This window comes from Lissotriton vulgaris, chromosome 10 (genome assembly GCF_964263255.1).
Source record: "Lissotriton vulgaris chromosome 10, aLisVul1.2, whole genome shotgun sequence".
Lineage (NCBI taxonomy): Eukaryota > Metazoa > Chordata > Amphibia > Caudata > Salamandridae > Lissotriton > Lissotriton vulgaris.
In genome coordinates, this window is record NC_141698.1 from 850,818,901 (window position 1) to 850,838,239 (window position 19,339).

At 44.5% G+C, this 19,339-nt stretch overlaps 1 protein-coding gene and 1 pseudogene across 1 annotated transcript in view; one reads left to right on the forward strand and one right to left on the reverse strand.

The window, feature by feature from the left end:
* LOC147688885 (uncharacterized) overlaps positions 1 to 19,339 on the reverse strand; it is a 243,578-nt gene that overhangs the window by 80,009 nt on the left and 144,230 nt on the right. The gene's annotated exons all lie outside the window — the stretch shown is intronic.
* LOC147688886 (uncharacterized) lies at positions 14,426 to 17,443 on the forward strand (annotated as a pseudogene).

The window sequence follows — 19,339 nt, forward strand, 5'->3', positions numbered from 1 at the left end:
GCGCATGACTTCACAGCATAGCACACACAGTTTAGGCTCAAGGTTTCATCCCCAAGTCCAGCAGCAGCTCAATTTAACAGCATGACACTCTACGCAATGACTCACTTAATTTCCGTACCCAGCACTTTCAGATCGGTAGGGGTCGGTAGTTCAACGGCTTTACCCTGAGTCCGTCAGCAGCTCAGCATACACCCCCAGCACCATCAGACCCGTAGAAGTGAGTAGTTAGCACTTCACAAATACCGAATTGATTTGATACGAGCAAGTTTGCCTTCACACTCCCTCTATAACACCCCCCTAAGCACCATACACAAGCTACAATGTTCAAAACAAATGTTCATCCAAGTAGCTATAATTACATGCCTTGGACAGGTATGGCACAGCATAGCACACACAGTTTAGGCTCATGCTTTGATCCCGATTCCGGCAGCAGCTCAGCCAGCACCATGAGACTCTAGACAATTCTCACAAATGTTCCGTACCTCAGCACTTTCAGGCCAGAATGGGTCAGTAGTTCGTCCTAGTAGGCATAAACAAATGCTGACACTACTTCCACAGGTATAGTGCTGCGGCACATGACTTCACAGCATAAGACACACAATTTGAGCTCACGCTTTAATCCCTGAGTTCCGCACCATACCACCTTAGCAGCAACAGACTCTAGGCAATACCTCACTTAATTTCCATAACCTGCCACTTTCACACCAGTAGGGGAGAATACTTCACTTCACACCACCTCTATAGCACACCCTAAACACCCCACAGAGGTTACAGTGCTCCTACTCTCCTATTTCCCACTTTTTTGCCCTTTTTTTCCTTACTCGCTTCAAAGGAATCACAAAATGGCAGCCAACACTTCCTAGTTGCAACCGCTCTCACTGCTCGCAGCCAATAAGCAGCAAGCTCGTGCTCGTAATGTCTCAGCCAATCAGATGGCAGAATTCTCAAAAATCGATATCTGTAAATTTCGATATTTCTCAAAAACTACTGAATAGATTTACACCAAATAAACATGTTTTGAGACCCCCTTTTTTTCTCAGCACCCCTTGACGAATCACCCCCAAACTTTCAACATATGCGCTGATATCAACAAAGGATTTGTTTTGAAAATTTTGCAAAGATTCGTCAATCGGCGCCAAAGTTATTAGGAATAGAATGTTGCAATTTTAATAACAATACAGACCCCTTATGTGAAGGCCTTGAGGCCCCTTACACAGCAGTTGTTACAACAAAAACAAAGAAATTCAGAGCAGGGAACAAAATGATCTCCTCTCTTTATCAGAGAAGACCTAAGCATGCAATCAACCATTCAAGATCTACCAATACTTAATGACCTAAACTCGCTGCCAATTTTCAAAGGCACCACCTTCAGCTAGGAGAGGCTCTAATCCGTACTCAACCAGATTTGAGCTGGGTTTACTAATCTAATCAGTCAAATGTTCCAACCAGTCCAACAGCAACCTCAAATTTCAACCCAAAAACCGAGGACGACTCAGCGAATTGGCTAGACAGCATCCTAACTAAGTCCATTTGTACCAACCCATTCTCCTTTCTCACTGACAGCCCCACAACCTTTGGAACTACCGGGGTCTACCACAGCCTGCGCACAAGATTGCAATACCTTTGCCCTATCACCTAAACTATACAAAACTTTACAGCAAATGGACCAGGAAGCACCTCAACAGAACCTAAGCGGGTGTTAACTACAGGAAGCGAAAAAGCCCAGACAAGGCCTGTCGACTGCATCCAATGCTTTACACAAAAATGAACAACCAAGTAAGATCAAGGACCAATCGGACCAATCAGACCGATCCCACATGAAAGCATCGATCTGCTCACCAACTACCTTCAAATGGCCCCACCTGCTAAACACCATGGAAACTATTAGAAATGTAATGACATACCAAGATGACAAGCTAAACACCCAGGTCGAGCTGCTAAACATCCTAGCCATCCACATTCAGGGGATAGAACAAAAGTTGCATGTTCTCAACACCATGATAGTGAAGGTCCAGCAAGAACGGGACACTACATACCATAAGTGTCAAGTCCCCCAAATAATTGACAAACTGGCATCGGAACCTAACTTTAATGGCGGAGCTGTTGGGGGCAGTCAGGGAACCTCAAACAAATTCCAAACTGGCAAGAGCCGGCGAGTCCCCAGACCCCTCGGAGCCACATCCTAAGAGACAAGGTGACCAACAAGGCCCCTGTGCAAGCTCACCCATTCTTAAAGCCGTGAAGGAGCTCGAGCACCCGAGCATACAATCTCAAGCAGGAGCACCAGATGTGTCACCTAACCATCACAATCCACTATTGACTGCAGACGAAAGCCCCAAACAAACAAACTCAACAACTTCCTTCACGAAGAGGGAGCGGAAATGCCTGAGGAAAGCAAGGAAAAGTAAATTAAATAAACATGGGTCTAATGCACCGCCATCACAAAATATAACGCTCACCACCAATAATAAAGAAATTGAGAGGGATAAAAATGAACAAAGTATCAGGAATGCTGTCTGTTTATTGGACCACTCTACTTCGCTCACGAAAGAGGCTGCCACCTCAGGAAGCCCCACGCAACAAAAAAGTATAAATCCACCAACAAGGAAAATATATAGCATATTCAATCCTTTGGATAGGAGGGAACCAAGAAAAACTACCACCCAGGTCACCCAAAAAACAAACATCATTTCAATCCCTCAAGGTACAATGACAAAAGCGAGCAAACTCAGCCCACAGGAGGCTGACATCAACAGGTTTACTGTCTCAGAGGAGAGGTGCTACAACAAAGAAGTCAAAACAAGAGCACACCCCTCGGGAGACACGAGGTCAAAATGGCCACAAACCCTCAAAGCACTCAGCAAAACAGTACATGACATCATGCAAACGTAGCCCTACAGTATCTAGAACCTACCGAGGCAACAACAGAGACCCCGAGCAACAGAGCCAAAAAACAAAAAACTGATTCTCCAAGAATAGGTCACAAAAAGATAGAGCTGGTTTCATTGTATGTTCGCTTTGTCGCCGTGAATCCGTAACATCTTGAGGGGAGCCCATGACATATTGAACAGAAGAGCAATATTAAGATTACTAGAAGCACTCGCAGCCCTGAGTCACATGAAATCTAGTGATCTGGAAAAAATTGAGTTCAAATCCAATCCTAATCGATGCGGCCAAGAAATCACATTAGCAACCTGGACAAATCACTCCTTCATAGAACAGATCTTGCGGTACAGGGAGTCCTTTACTAAATGGGGTATTGAGCTAAAAAAAAGTGGAGCATCCCGCTACCCAAGCTTGTTACAACAGTCCAATTGAACTGTGGGTGTCTTAAATGGAGAAAAAGGACTTGACGAGTTGAGCATAATGAAAGGTGATGGCCAAACAATTAGGCAAATTACGATCACAATATCACACTCCGTAGCTGAAAAGCTCGAGGACAACCCTCAGGCAATAGCCTCAACTATAAATCACGGAGCTGCATGAACTAAAGTATGTAAGGATTCTAAAAAAGCTCAGGGTTGCAAGATCAGCTCATGGAACATGGACTGTTTAGGTTCAAAACTCCAAGATGCTGATTTTGTAGAATTCATCGTACAGTATGACATACTGCTATTCCAAGAAACTTGGCAGACCATTAACTCACAAATTGTAGACTACAAAGAATACCTCAATCCAGCCATAAAGGACGCAAAGCATGGAAGGACAAAAGGCAACCTATTGACCTTCATCTCGATGGATATTCCTTATAAAGAGGTAGTCATTGACCTCAACTTCCCCTGGATGCAATGTATCAAACTCGTAGCTTCGCCCTTGACTAGCTTGTTCATTTTGAACATCTACATCCATCCAACCCCCAAGCAAACGGGCATAAGATCCAGCAACTGGTAGCTGCACTCAAAACTCTAAAACTCACTCATCCATAGGCCAACATCATATTGTCCGGGGATTGTAATATGAACTTATTGCAAGGTCAGGGAAAAAAACCTAGTAGGGTCTAAACCCGCAGGACAGGGCAACACAAGCAGACGTGAAACCTAGAGCAAGAGATTTATTGGATGAACGTTCACTGTACACATTAAATGGACTAGTCCTGGAGCATTCACTAGTGTGACAAACAAGCATTTGCAATGCAATAGGTCTCGCATTAGGAAAGTTTGAGCTATTGGTATTGTAAATGGCAAAGTTTTTATTTATGTTTTTTTTTTAAATACCTAAATTAATAGCTTTGTCATTTACAATGCCAATAGTTATAACTTTCGCAAATGTGATACCTATAGCATTTGTAATGCAATATGTTTTGTATTTACATGACTTAGATGTATTGATATTACAAATAACAATGGCGTTTAATTTTTTTAAATAACTAATACTTAAATAAAAGTTATTGTAATTTATAATGGCAATAGCTTAAACTTTTCTAAAGAACTTTTGTGAAATTATGTTCAGTGTATCAGAGAGCGCAATAATACGAGATCAGTGTGAGATCCTGAACACACCTGCTGCCAAGATGGATACCGCCCAGGCTCTCTGTGACTCCATCCACAAATGTGTGACGGGGGTCTCAGTGTGGGGAGCTCTAACCAGCTGAGGACAACCAGCAACAAGACTGGGCTAGTACCAGATATTCGGCCTCTCACACCATGTCCTATTCCCACAAAAACCTTACATTTAGATTTAATCTGAGGGTGGGAACGGGGGTGCTCTTTCACTGTGCCTGGGCCAACCCTCAGTCTTTTTGCTGAGAAGAATTTGGGAGGTCTTGTCCTTTTTTAAAGCTTTGACAATCTAGCTCTTCACTGGGACCCCTTCTGGGGTGCCCCAGCATTTTACATAAAAGTAATGACATAACTTGGGGTTGCAACATCACTCACAGTTGTCAGAGCTTGGAGATTCCCTCCAAGTGGTTATTACAACTGCATTTGTTTATACATAATATACAACATAGCCACATTCTGTTTACACTGCTTAAGTGTCTAAGCTCTCGTTTCTGTAGCAGAATGAGAACTCAAGCTCAAACATGACAGCAAAAAGTAGGTACTTCAAAAGCAGAACATGTGGACTTCTAAAACAAGCATATCGTAGCACATTAATAAGATACAATCCACAGTCATCTAGAAACATCCTCAAACTGAGTCTCGGCTGTCCATGCATACGAACAATTGATTCTTCCAACTCTCACATTTTGGGGCGCCTCCGGAGAAGCTTCAATAGGTTAAACTAACAACCTGCGGGCACCAATATGTAAATTTCTTAACCTCTATTAATAATTCACAACATTTTCTCCACACACCCTTAAATATGAGGCTGATACTAACCTCGGGACCAAGCATGACAGCAGGATCTGTGATTGTTGACATAACTTAAGCGCGTGCTGCAGTCCGCCGCCGGCCTGCGACCAGGAAGTCAGGCAGGCCGGGCGGGACAACCGGAAACAGGAAGTAGGAGGACGGGAGCCTACCCCGCCTCCCACGGAAGAGCCGCGATTGTTTGGAGCACCGGAGCAGGCAGGAGCCTACCCTGCGCCCCGGTGCCGAAGAAGGGAGGAAGAGTCCTGCTGCCGGTGAGAGCCGCTGCACCAAGGAAGCCGGTGAGTGGGGCTTCGCCTTGTTGTTGGGCTGCGAGGGCTGGGGGCATGTGTGTGCACGCGCGCGAGTGCGGCGGCGGGCTGTGTATGTGTGTGAGCGTGCGTGTGTGTGTGTATGTGTCTTGGAGTCTGTGTGTATGCGTGTGTGTGTGTGTGACTGTGGGGGGGGGGGGGGTTGCCTGTCTGGGTGCCTGCGTGTCTGTGTAAGTGCGTGTGCGCATGTGTGTGCATGCATGCGCGTTAGGCTGACTTGCTGGGAGTATGGGAGGGAAGTGCACGGTGCGACGCAGGACAGAACGTGCGCGTTCGCGCACCCAAATCTGCCTTCAAAAGCTTGTGACAGTTTCTTGTCCTCATTCCCCCGTGTCCGATAATTATAAGTCTCCGACCCTGGACGCATCCTTCGGATGCGAATTCCAGGGCGAGACCTAATAAAACAGGCACAACCATTGATTTCTCCCTGGTGGACCCCAATCTATTTCCTTTTATTCCCAAATTCCAAATAAAGGAAAGAGCAGAAAGCAATCACACAAAAAAACTAAACAAACACCTAAAATCAATGTAATCCCAGGGCTCACAACCCACACAACACACCGTTACAATAACAGTTAAGATGAAAACAGATCCAAAAAAAAGAATTCACGGCGACAAAGCGAACATACAATGAACAATTCTGGATGAAATGCTCCACGCCAGCCAGCAAAAAAAATCCAAACTGTTTTGGGCAAACATCAACTTCTTATTAAATGGCAAAAATCAACATTTCAACTCGGACATACCAGAACACACATAGAGAGCCCACATAGAAGTCAAATACAACATGACGTCAATCCCAGGTGTGCCAAACATCTCCAAAGCTTTAAAATCGATCGGGATTCTCGCCATTCAGACAACAAGTCCAAAGGCCCGAAACCCAGAAACATCCAGAAAATAGATACTAAAATCTGCTCACCATTATCGGAAAACCCACCCTACCACCACAAAAATCAAACAGATGACAAATCGCATCCAGAAGTTCGGGAAACAATAAGGTTCGACCCAATGGAACACCACCTACTGATTGCACAAAAGAAGGTACTGAATATCATAAAAAAGCTGAGACCTGGGGGGACCCGGGGCCAAATGGCCTGCCTAACGCCTTATTTAGAAAATATCCATCCTTTTCATCCATCCACATAATTTCTCTGTTCACATATGCCTTAGAGACTCACATCATTCCAGACTCTTGGTGAGGAAACCTCTTACAACCCATATACAAATATAGACTGATAGCTCTCATCGACGTTGAGGCAAAAAGCTATGCTTCAAACTTGTTAACAGACCTTGAGAACTGGGTCAGTAGCACAAATCTAATGCCGAAAACACAATCAGGATTTCGGGCAGGGATTGGCACTTTAGCAAACATATCCGCAGTCACCTGCTTGGACAATCAAGCTATCGCCAAATCAAAGCCCTTCATGAGTGCTTCATGGATCTCAAAGCAGCCTTTGATAAAGTGCTCAGATTCAAGCTATGGGCAAAAATGAAATTATGGGGAGTTCCCACAAAATTATTAGAGTCAAACAACAATCTTTACTAAAAAACATGGGTCCAATTTAAAAAGGGGATGGGTGAAGTTTAACTAATAACATTTCGACCACCAACGGTTTAAAACAGGGGTGCATCCTGGCCCCCAGTCTATTCAACATCTACACAGCTGATTTAGAGAACAACCTTCGTTCAACACAAGGAGACCCTCCAAAATTGGGTAAAGTCCCAATATTAAGCCTCCAAAACGTGGTTGACATTGTCCTACTCTCGCAAACGTCACAAGCCTTGCAGCGGCTGATCATCCAACTAGCAGAATATACTATCTCAGCTCAATTAGTAATCAACTTTCAAAAATCGAAGGTCCTGTGCATTTCCAGTACCCCCAAAAATGCCCTATATTCTCTTTGTCGTTAAACAACAAGGTCTTGTCCCAGGTGGATACATACAAATATTTGGGGGTACAACTAGACCACCAGCTCAACTATAAGCAACACCTGGACCTAGGGCAAGTAAAAGAAAAACAACCGCTATATGCATTTAAAACGTTGCAGAAAAAACTCCGACATTGTTCAACAAATCATCTATTAAAAGTCATAGTAGTAAAATTCCTGCCTTCCATTTCATATGGTTCAGAAATGTTAAACACTAAGGACGCAACAGATTTAAACACAGCACTATCTAGCCTTTTAAAGTAATTATTCTCAATTCCATGTTACATTTCTAAAGCCCAGATAAGATTTAAAGAACAGATGCCAACAAGACAAGGAGTTCTGGTCAAATACTACTGGAGAATGAGGGCAGTAGAGGAAAATACCTTAGCCTACCACTGTTGGCTGGAGGTCGAAAAGCAATCCAGGTTGAGCAAGTCAGTGTACCCAGTCTTAAGGAAGCTTGGCTCACAAAACAATTAGCCAACAAAGCCATCAAGCTACAATCACTCTTAATAGATAAAGCCTCCTTGGCACTCAAAATACATTCGTGGGCAGTAATGCCATCTTATGAATCGCTGAAACCTCAATTGTATTTGCTAGAACACTTTTCAGAACAGAATCCCATTGAAAGACCTTACCCCAAAATGGAAACGGACCTGGTCGAGAAAGGAATCCTGCCTTTGTGTTCACAGAGAAGAGTCACTACTCCACTTCTTATGCATCTGTCCAGTGCTAATAAACATTCTGAAAACTCACGGCCAACACTGAGGAGAAAACAAATAAGGTCCTGTAGAGCAGCTATTATAAAATGCCTGGGAGGCTCGTCTGTCCAATTGTCTTGCAAGGCAATACCATTTTTTAACATAGCAGCAAAAGAACTAGAAAAGAACGATAGATGAACTGAACCTGACTAGGCAGAATTGCCTTGTTCATTAATTTAAATTCTGCAGTTCATACATCCTTAGCACTAGCACTTTATTATACCCCGGAGAAATATTCATGCTTGTGTACAGTTTTAACCAACTCATCAAGAAGCTTTCTTCCCTAGCAGAGCCGGTCATTATATGGAAATAGTCCTAACACTATTTTACCACTTTTACAAATGAGTTTATCTTAATTTCAACCCAGAACAATTGTTTGATAATTCATGTACCAAGGTGGTTCGTTCCACCCTTTTCTGATTTTAAAGAAATCAAATAAAAGTATTTTATACTGTACTGCACTGATGAGCTTGGACTTCCAGGGGGAACAATCACCCCCCTCAAGGGTGATACACTCTGTCTGAGTCATGCAAGAGTCTGCCTGGTGCAGGTCCTCAGCCCTCTGTCCCTGTCAATTGCATGGAGCTCCCTAGTCAGAAGTGGCCTTACCGAGGCTACTATATGCTCTGCAGAACACCCCATATCCAATACCTGCGAGTATATTCAAAAGGATCTCTCAGGCGGTGCGGACCTTGTTATGGGATGGCCGGTCCCCTAGGGTAGCGCTACACATATTGTACAGGGGGGTGTACGACGGGGGTTGGCGGTCCCGGATGTTAAATTATACTACTGGGCGGCACAGTTGCAGGTAGTTAATGATTGTACACTGACAGGGCCAAACCCACCTATAGAGCAGACAGAATGGTTATGCCACGGGGCACTTGTGAGTCTCTCCTGTATGCCCGTAGACCTCAGAAGGTATGGCCGGAACACACTACTGTAGTCATCCACTGCTGGCAGGTGGCAAATCGGCTCCTGGGCTGGGCTGCGCTGGCAAGCTAACCAGGAGAACTCCACTTTGGCAGGGGGACCTTTTGAGGGAAGTGGCGATGTTAACATGGTTTAAGGGATGGCAGCAAATAGGTATTGACTCTCTGGGGGACGTCTGGAAGGGGGATGGAATCCGTACTTTTGATTATCTTGAGAAGGTGTACAGTTTACATACCTCACAGAGATATCAATAAATACGCCTTCAGCACGCCTTCACTCCCACATACCAAGTGGCACAGTAATCCAGGAGTACTACCAAATGGAAGTTTGTCTGTTACTCTACCCCATTGAGGAGAAACCTACGTCCACCATTTACCAGAAATTGATAAACAATATACCCGATCTCTTGGTTAGTCTCAGAGCGGCCTGGGCCCAGGACCTTGGGAGCCTCGATGCAGATGACTGGCAGGATACGTTTCAGGGACCCAGGGAAATCGCCATCTGGTCTAGGTTTAGGCTTGTACAGTTCAAAATCTTCCATTGCACATACTATCCCTGCACTCATCTGTATAAATGGGGAAGGTGTCAGTCGGCGCTCTGTGTGCAGGGTTGTCAACAAGTGGGCTCGTTCTTCCATATCGTGTGGGAGTGTCCAGTAATCAGTTCATTCTGGGTGAAAGTTATGAATACTATATCCAGGGTAGCTGGGGTGATGGTCCCGATGGACCCGAAGTGGCTTTTCTTAATGATCCAAGGGGACGGTGACTGGTCGAGGTATGTTGAGCTTTGGCTGGCCCTGGCTGCAGCGGTAGCGAAAAGTAATATTGCTAGGGCCTGGGGGGTGTGGGCGCCCCCTCTATGGGACCTCGACTGATGCCAAAAAGCGGAAGAATCGGTATAAAAAAGCAGGGGGTGCACACACAAATGGAAGAAAATATGGGCACCATGGCGCAAATATAGAGAGGCGGGAGCCCTCGTGTAGGAATAGTCAAATTGTATTAATGAAAGACATTTGTGTTTCCCTGTTGTGTAATTCCCAGATGATGTCTGAACTGTTCCCCAATGTGCAATTTGTACATTGTACTGTATTGTATGGTCTTATGAGCACTGTTAATAATAAAAAGATTTTTTTTTTAAAGAAGTGGCGTTACCGTGGTCAGTCTTAGGGTGCTCTGTTCTCAGTGCTGGTAACCCCTGACTCACTGGTCCTCCCACTATGGACTGTTTCCACCTCCTGCTCCTCCATCTGGGCCTCTGCACCCTCCGATATATAGTGGTAAACCCCAGCAAATAGAACTGGTGGGGCGCCTGTGGCGGCTGCCTCTTTCAGCTGTCCTGACACTGTGAAGCTCCAACCAGCAGATGGTCTCATCACAGACCTATCCCCTTTGGGAGCAATCTAAACTCTGGGGCTGGACATAGGGCACCCTGGACCTCCACTTACCAAAATCTCCCCTCCTAAACTTAGAAGGGACATGAAAACCCTTTCCCCGCAGGAAACAACCAGGAGAAGTGTGGCTCAATGATTAGAGCGGCAGACCCTGATGCAGAGGTCTAGCCCGGGACCAGGGTTCAATTCCCCGCCTCGGTGGGTCTTGGGCTCAAAATTCCACGGACCTGATAATTCTCGCTTCGGTGCCTATTCCAATCATGGAGTCCCACTCTGCAACTCTGGGCAATAGCTTGCTTAATCTCCACAACGGCCCCCACAACGCTAAGGATGCCTGGCCTCCACCTTGGGGGTGCCCAGGAGTGGACGCCTCACAGGGAAAGCCAGGATGGGTTCCACAGCAGTATTCGTACAAGCGCCTTGAGACTCTTGCGGGTGAGTAGTGCCCTATACAAGTATCAATTTACAATTACAAATCAGTCAGTACAACACACTACATTTACCACGCAGTCATTACAACTCAACTGCCTTTACATTGCATGCCATTACAACGCAGCCATTGCAACGCCTGTCACTACAATAGCACTACAACACATGCCATTACAATGCATTACAAGGTAAGTAAAGGAGAATAGTAATTTTTATCCCTACACTATCCAACACTTACCCTACTGTTGCACTCACTGGAGTTGGAATAGTAATTTCTACCCCTGCACTATCCAACACTTACCCTACTGTTGCACTCACTGGAGTGGGCATAGTAATTTTTACCCCTACACTATCCAACACTTATCCTACTGTTGCCCTAAAATTATTATGTGGTGTAATGGTATGCGTTGTAATGGAATAAGTTGTAAATGTAGTTTCTAAAAATGCATTGTGATAATATGCGCTGTAAATGTTTGCGTTGTAACGTGTCCTATTCATCCTCCTTAGAATCACTCCACAGTGCCTTCTCAGACACTGATACTCACCCAGAGGTCGGCCCTCTTTGCATGCTCCCTGGGGCCAATGATTTACGTTGGCAAGTGATCACGGTGGGTAAGCCCCCACCTAGAGGCACAGATATGAATTAATTACTGAATAAAAAAGAGTTAAAGGGAATACTTCAAACTATCACCCTACACAATAGGTTGAACAGAGCAGAGGACTGGACCACTCAGATATAACTGCACAGACCGGATCGAGCATCTCCAGGCCTGCTGCCCACACAGATCGGACGATTTTGGTACTTGTCAAGGAGGCCCCAACCTTTCTACATCCAGCGGGCGTGACCACAGGACTCGGCTTCAGAAAGTACCATTCTCCCTGGCCGTGCCACCACATTCAAGATCGCTCTCTGGCCTCACAAGCTTTTTACCTGAAACCATTTTGACTCCTCTTTAGCCAGACTCACAGTCCATTATCTGGCAGCCTTACCTTGCCATGAGGGAAACTGCCGATATCCTGCAACACTCCAGCTGTGAGGGGAACGGCCAGCAATGAGTACATCTCTGCCGTGAGGGGAACGGCTACAGCGGGACCAGCCGCATCAGAGGGACTACATCCCCCAGCAGCCCCAGCAGCCCCGGCACCCCGGCACTCCCGTGACGCTCCTGCTGCGCCTGCAGGCGCTATAACAGCGCAGAACATCGAGCGGGGTGCGGGGGCATTATCTTGCAGCCTTACCTTGCCGTCAGGGAAACGGCCTATATCCTGCGACACTCCAGCCGTGAGGGGAACGGCCAGCAACGAGTACATCTCTGCCGTGAGGGGAACGGCTACAGCGGGACCAGCCGCATCAGAGGGACTACATCCCCCAGCAGCCCCGGCACCCCGGCGCTTCCGTGACGCTCCTGCTGTGCCCGCAGGTGCTATAACAGCGCAGAGCATCAAGCGGGGTGCGGGGGCATTATCTTTCAGCCTTACCTTGCCGTGAGGGAAACGGCCGATATCCTGCGACACTCCAGCCATGAGGGGAACGGCCAGCAACGAGTACATCTCTGCAGTGAGGGGAACGGCTACAGCGGGACCAGCCTCATCAGAGGGACTACATCCCCCAGCAGCCCCGGCACCCCGGCGCTCCTGTGACGCTCCTGCTGCGCACGCAGGCACTATAACAGCGCAGAACATCTCCCGCATCGCGGGACGCGCGCGGGCGAACTGGACGAAGCCCGGGCAAAGGGCGGGCCCTCTATGGCCCTCAGAGGCTGGAAGAGGCTGGGCTGGGCCACTGACTTTGGCCCTGCATCAAAGGACCTATATACGCAAGTGAGACCTTTAACTTTGTTGCCTGGATAAAGTGCTTTTGAAGTTTGTTCTGTTCTCCCATCTGGTACCTAAGTACTAAAGCAAGTTTGGACGATGTCTAAATCTAAAACTGATAAAACTGCTTCTGGGTTGGGTACCATAGACAATTATTTAGTAAAAATGGTGATTCAAATTAATAACGATCGTAGGGCCTCGCTAGGCCGATGGACTAATCCTGTTTTACATGAAGTTATGCCTAACCCACTGGTGGATTCAGCCGTGGTTGATATTCTTGATGTGAGTGATAGGGCTGTCATAACGGCTGAAGTGCAGGTGCATGCCGAGTTGAATGAGGATTTACCTGATATATCTGTTATACCTATTGAGGCAATAGAGCAGCCACCGCCTGCCCCCAGACCAGTGAGAAATCGTAGAAAGTTACAAATCAAACGTGGGGGGAAGTACAGTAAAAAAAAGAGTAAAAACAGCTCAATTAGTCCCAAATGGCTGTGCTATTGGAACAAACTTACATGAAGATAAAAATGTAGCTGGTACAAACATAAACTCGGAGCAATTTGCCCTATTGATTCGTACTATAGAAGCTAAGATAGAGGCAAAGATAGACGAGCTGCTGAAACCCTTGACATCTGAATTGGATACTGTGGCCCTAGAAGTTAATAGATTAGGTGGATTGATAGCAACACACTTGGCCTCAACCTCTGCCAAAAGATCTAGGGCTGTGGACAAGGGTTCTGCTGGAGAGGGGCAGGAAGCTGCTAGAGTGAACTCACAGCAAACTAGTCAGCAAACAACTGTAATTGAAACTGTCTCACCTGATCTTACACCACCAATTGGTCAGAATAAACAGGCTACAGTAGATCCAGAGGGTAACCTGGATACTAGACAAGTAAAGAAATGTCGCTACATTAATCTTCCTCCTGACTGTGCACCTTATGTGGTTGTACTAACAAATGCCCCGCCCACTGTTTGTCATTCTGCTCATCCCTATGAGGAATCCAATGATTCACTAAAAAATAAAACAGTATCATGGTTAAATAATAGATGTGGCTTTCCAATCACATACTCTGATCAAATATTGTCAACGAGAAGGGTGAACTCGATTGGTCCGTCCAGAAAGACAGTTAGTGGGGATTGTATTATTGTCAACTTTAAGCATCCCCAACACGTTGCGACAGTCTTACTAAGAGCGGCCTCCTTGGTTTACAATGTGAACAGTGTATGTGTACACCCACTTCGTTATTTCTACACTCATCTAATTAAAGCCCCTCCTAATCCTAGGAAAATCAGACCATTTATTGCTATTCAACCTCCGGCCCCTGAAGTAACATATCTGTATAATGTTGATAACCACTGTATGAATGGGTTCAATGTTGCTACGCAGAATAGATTTGATTTACTCTCGGGTCTGGAAGCGTGCGATTGAAGTGAGGAACCTGAGAGACAGGGAAAGGAGAGATTGTCTGAAGTGGGATGTACAGAGATCACACGGGTAAAAATGAGTCAAAACAATGTAATCTCATGGAACATTGCGGGATTGGGTGCTAAGATGGAGGACTGCAATTGGATCAGGTATATTAAGCAGTATCAAATTATCTGTCTGCAGGAGACTTGGTCAGTTGAATGTGACAATTTTCTTGAAGGGTATAAGGCATTTTATGTCCCTGCAATAGCAACAACTAGGGGAAGACCTAAGGGGGGAATGGTCACGTTCATTTCTGTTGCACTATCTTGTAAAGTACGTAGAGTCCTAACAAGCAATTCTGGAATCATTGGTTTATTTTAACTGGAGAAAACTGTACGGCCAGCTTGGTCAATTTTTATAATGTTGTCAATCCATGCTCAGTTTCGAGTCAAATTTCAGCATTGAAAGTTTTTATCAGTAATTCTATGAAGGTTTGCCTCCACAATCTTATGATCATGGGTGATTTAAATGCTCACCCTTGTGGTGACCCCCTCTTGAAAAATACTTCGGATTTGCATTGTGCACGATCCGAGGGTTTGCATTTGGAACACACGACAGAGGGGGAACTCTTTAATGATCTATTGAATGATCTGGATTTGACGTTGACCATGGCTTTGATGGATCCTACCAAGTGTTTTGAGACCCCGACGTTTAAGGGACATGGGAGAGGAACTTTCATTGATTATGTATTACTTACATCTCCAATGCAGTCCTTTGTGGATTCTTTCACTATCGAAGAAAGTGAATTTAGTGATCACAACCCGCTCACTTTTCCCCTGAGGAGTCCATGGATAGCTAAAGAAGGACCGAATCATATCACTGGTAGGGTGAGCACAACTGATGGGAGACGCCGACTAAGATGGTCTAAAATCAGCCCAGATCTGCTGTACAAAGACATTAAAGTCATCTGTGCAGATGAAATTACGGTTTGCACTCAAGAAGGGTCGCAGCCGTGTAAGGTCCTCAGTGCATTCCAAATCTATCGGACAAGGTCTCCCAGCTGCTGTCTGCTCCTGCAAAGAATTATGAGAATGTGGGACCGAAATGGTTTAACCACGATTGCGATAAAGCAGGAAGAAATCTAAGGCTGGCACTGGTAGCCTAACCAAGAATAAAGGAGACAGTTCAGCTGTGTCGGAAAGTTTATAAATCTACCATTGCCAAACATAAGGAATCCCTAAGAGAAGAGGCATGGAGAGAGATCCTTGATCCCACTACCTTGCGGTGTAGCTCCAGATTCTGGGCGGTAATGAAGAAACCTTTCTTGGTCCAGGAGCCGGGTAACGGTCTGGAATGCTACATACCAAAGGAGGAGTGGGAAGCACACTTTAAGCAACTATATTGCTGCATGATGGATGAAGCATCCAAACCTTCTCCTTGCAATAATGGTGAAATAATTAGTTTTGATGGAGGTGAGGTTACTGAGGGTTTTGTAGGACTAACAGCCGGGAAAGCTCCCGGTCCCGATGGGATTCCTCCAGACTTATTTAAGTCTGAGGCAAATTTTTGGGCACCAATATTAGAGTCTGTTTTTAATGCTGCTGTGAAAAATGGCTGTCCACAATCATGGGGGGTCCCTACGATTGTCCCAGTTTACAAGAAGGGGGACAAAGGTTTCCCACATTGTTATATACCTATTTCACTAATAGACTCTATGGTTAAAATAGTAGGAAGAATTCTACTGCAGAGACTTTCAGACTCGGCGATGGAAAACAACATCATGTCCATCTCCCAGTACGGTTTCTGCAGTGGTCGTTCAACAATAACTCAGTGCCTTAACCTCTTTTTAATATTAAGTAAGTACACTGTTGCTCAAAGGGGTACCATCCACCTGGCCTTCATGGATCTGCCCTCAGCTTTCGACTGTGTAAACAGAGGAAAGTTGTGGCAGTCCATGAAGGGTGCAGATAGTGGAATTGTTAATTTTCTTGTCGATCTACATAGCAATACTAGAGCAAATGTGAGTTATTCTCAAGATCTGAGTACAACAAATAATTTTGACATTAGAAAGGGTGTTCCCCAAGGATGTATCTTGGCCCCCTTCCTTTTAAATGTTTATATTAATGAGCTAGATAGCGTGTTGCAGAATGTGCCGGCTGACTGCCCCAGAGTCGGCAGGCGGGGAATCCCTGTACTTTTATACGCAGATGATGCGGTTTTAATCTCCAGAACTGAGAGGGGTCTTCAGGCTCTCTTAAATGCTTTTAAACTTTTTATGACGGAAAGAGACCTTTTGGTCAACAATTCGAAATCATTTGTTATGCAAGTTGGTCAACAACCAAGAAGGAACTTTTCATTTAAAATTGATGATGCAGTAATCCCCATATCAAAAACGTTCTTGTATCTTGGGGTTCTTTTTGAAACTAAACTTACCTGGGACCTCATCTTGCAAAAAAGAAAGGGGAACTGGTTAGGGTTAATGGGTCGATTTTTAATTTTGCATCGAAACTGGGAAAAAAACCTGCCAGTGCCATGTTGAAACTTTATAATGCAAAATCAGTGGCAAATGCTATATATGGTAGTGAAATCTGGGGGTATGTTGCCGGTGAGCAGTTGCAGATTGCTGAAAATTTCTTCATGAAGCGCCTCTTGTGTGTCCCTGCAGGTACGTCAAATTTTCTAGTACACAAAGAGCTAGGGACACAATATCTAAGTGACATTTTTTCCTTACGCCCGCTGACCTGCTGGTTAAAACTGGGGTTGAATCAGGATATACAGCTGACACATCTGATTGTGAGGAATTATTTTATCCAGGATAAGGCAATGGGCACTCCATGGATAAAATACCTGAAATCCAGCTTTGCCAGGCTTGGCCATCTGGACCTGTTTGAACACCCAAGTCAGATTGTAAAAGGGGATCTGGAGTTAACTAAACGGGCCTTTCTTATGGACAGGAAGACCCAGAGGGAAGGTGTGGAGCTCCATAAACAAAGTGTGAGAACATTTGTCATGTTGAAAACGTGTGAAACTACAGAGCCGTATTTGCTGGGCTCACTGACCTCTCATGAAAAGTTCCTGCTAACAAGGTTTAGGTTCAATCTTTTCCATCATCTGCAGATCAGGCCAAAAACTGATATTTTTAACAAATTTGCAGCACCCTGAGGCTGCGATGGAAAGTCTCTGCAGGATATGCTGCATTTTATATTTTTATGTAGGTTTTATGAATTCCCACGCAAGCGCTATCTGGTTACCCTTTTTAAAAAACTTAATTTTATTCAGATCAGACCGGCATTAATGTATTTACAACTTTTACATAGTGACAGTATTCTCCAAATTACCAAATTTTTAAAATTGACTGTGAGGCTGAGAATTTGTATGGACCGGTAATGGTCCCCTGTGATGAATGATTTACTTTTTTTCTACTGTACGGAAGATAGCACATCCCTGCACCTTTGGAACTTTATCTGACATGTTTCCAATGAATGTGTTTTAAAATGTTTTATTACTGTATATGTACTTTTATGGTTAGTACAGAAACCGAAATAAAGTCTTTACTACTACAACTAACTGCACCTTCTTTTGCAAGGACTGTACTATGCCTGCAAACGATAAACATATTAAGATTTGTCTCAAAATATGTTTCAACTGTTCCACCTATTACAGCACTATGCTAGTACCATTTGCACAATTCCTATAATGTCTCACAGCTGTATTTGACTGGCTCATTTGCAGAATGCCTTGGTTATTGTCTGCAATATTTCAGTTCAAATAAGCATGGATGTATTACATTAGGTTACTAAGGCACAGATATTTGAATTGTACATGTAGTAACAACCCCACTGAGGGGATCTGGTTCACTTCAATATTACACACTTATTGCTCAGTTCAGTTCATTAAACGTTATTTCGATTCGTCAACAGAATCATAAAAGTATACAATTTTTAAAAATCAAGTTTACACAGAATTATCTAAATTCCATATTAAAATGTTACGGTCAATCAAAGGAAAGAGTAGGCATACACAATTAAAATGAAAACGTGCTTGTGCTATTAAACAGCAGGGACTAAGTACAGCACATTAGCTCTGCAAAGTTTAACAATCAAAATTAACTACTACATTTGTAGACAAAATCATCTGTGGCTTTAATTATCAAAATAGGCATGCAGGGTTTCCATTAATACTGCTCAATATTGTCTTCTAATAGTGAGTACTAGCATAATAAAGCTAAGCACAGCACTGCATATAGCTGCAGTGGACAATGACATCCAATACTTATATCCCTCCCTGTAATCACATGGTCGAGTATCCAGCAAAACAGGTTTAATAAACCGATTTCTTGATTCCTTATACAAAGTACAAAAAAGACCAAGATGCAGGGTGCATTGCTCAATAATTTAAATAGATATGCTGCTGGAACTGGCCCTTTGTGAAAGGTTATCCCCAAACTTTTTGCCTTCCTCCTGCCTTTTCTCTGATGTGTTTTTTATTTTATTTTAGGGCTCTGGGCACTTTAGCACTGCTAATCAGTGCTAAAGTGCATCTGCTCTCTCTTGTAAACTTGGTATATTGGTCTACACGTGTTTGGCTTATTTAATTTACCTGTAAGTCCCTTGTACAGTGGCATTCCATATATCTATGGCCTGTAAATTAAATACTACTAGTGGGCCTGCAGGGCTGCTTGTGCCACCCACCAAAGTAGCCTTTAAACCTGTCTCAAGCCTCTGCCACTGCAGGGCCTGCCTATGCAGTTTACTGCTGCAGTGACGTGGCATTTAAAGGGTGTGTTAGCTGCTTGGCACGTCCTGGCAGTGACAAATAGCCTATTTGGTTTCTCACCGCTGGGAGGCTGCCCTCTCATAGGTTTGCATTGGGAATTCCCTGATATGCGCTTCAGTGGTAATTTCTAATATGAAAGTAGCGGGGCCATGTTTGGTATTTTTGGAATAGTAGTAATAAATCCTACTTATTGGTGAAAGCTGATTTGTTATTACTATTTGAGAAATGCCACTTTTAGAAGTAGGCCTTTCTGTGTGCTTCAGACACTCTGTACCCTGCCTG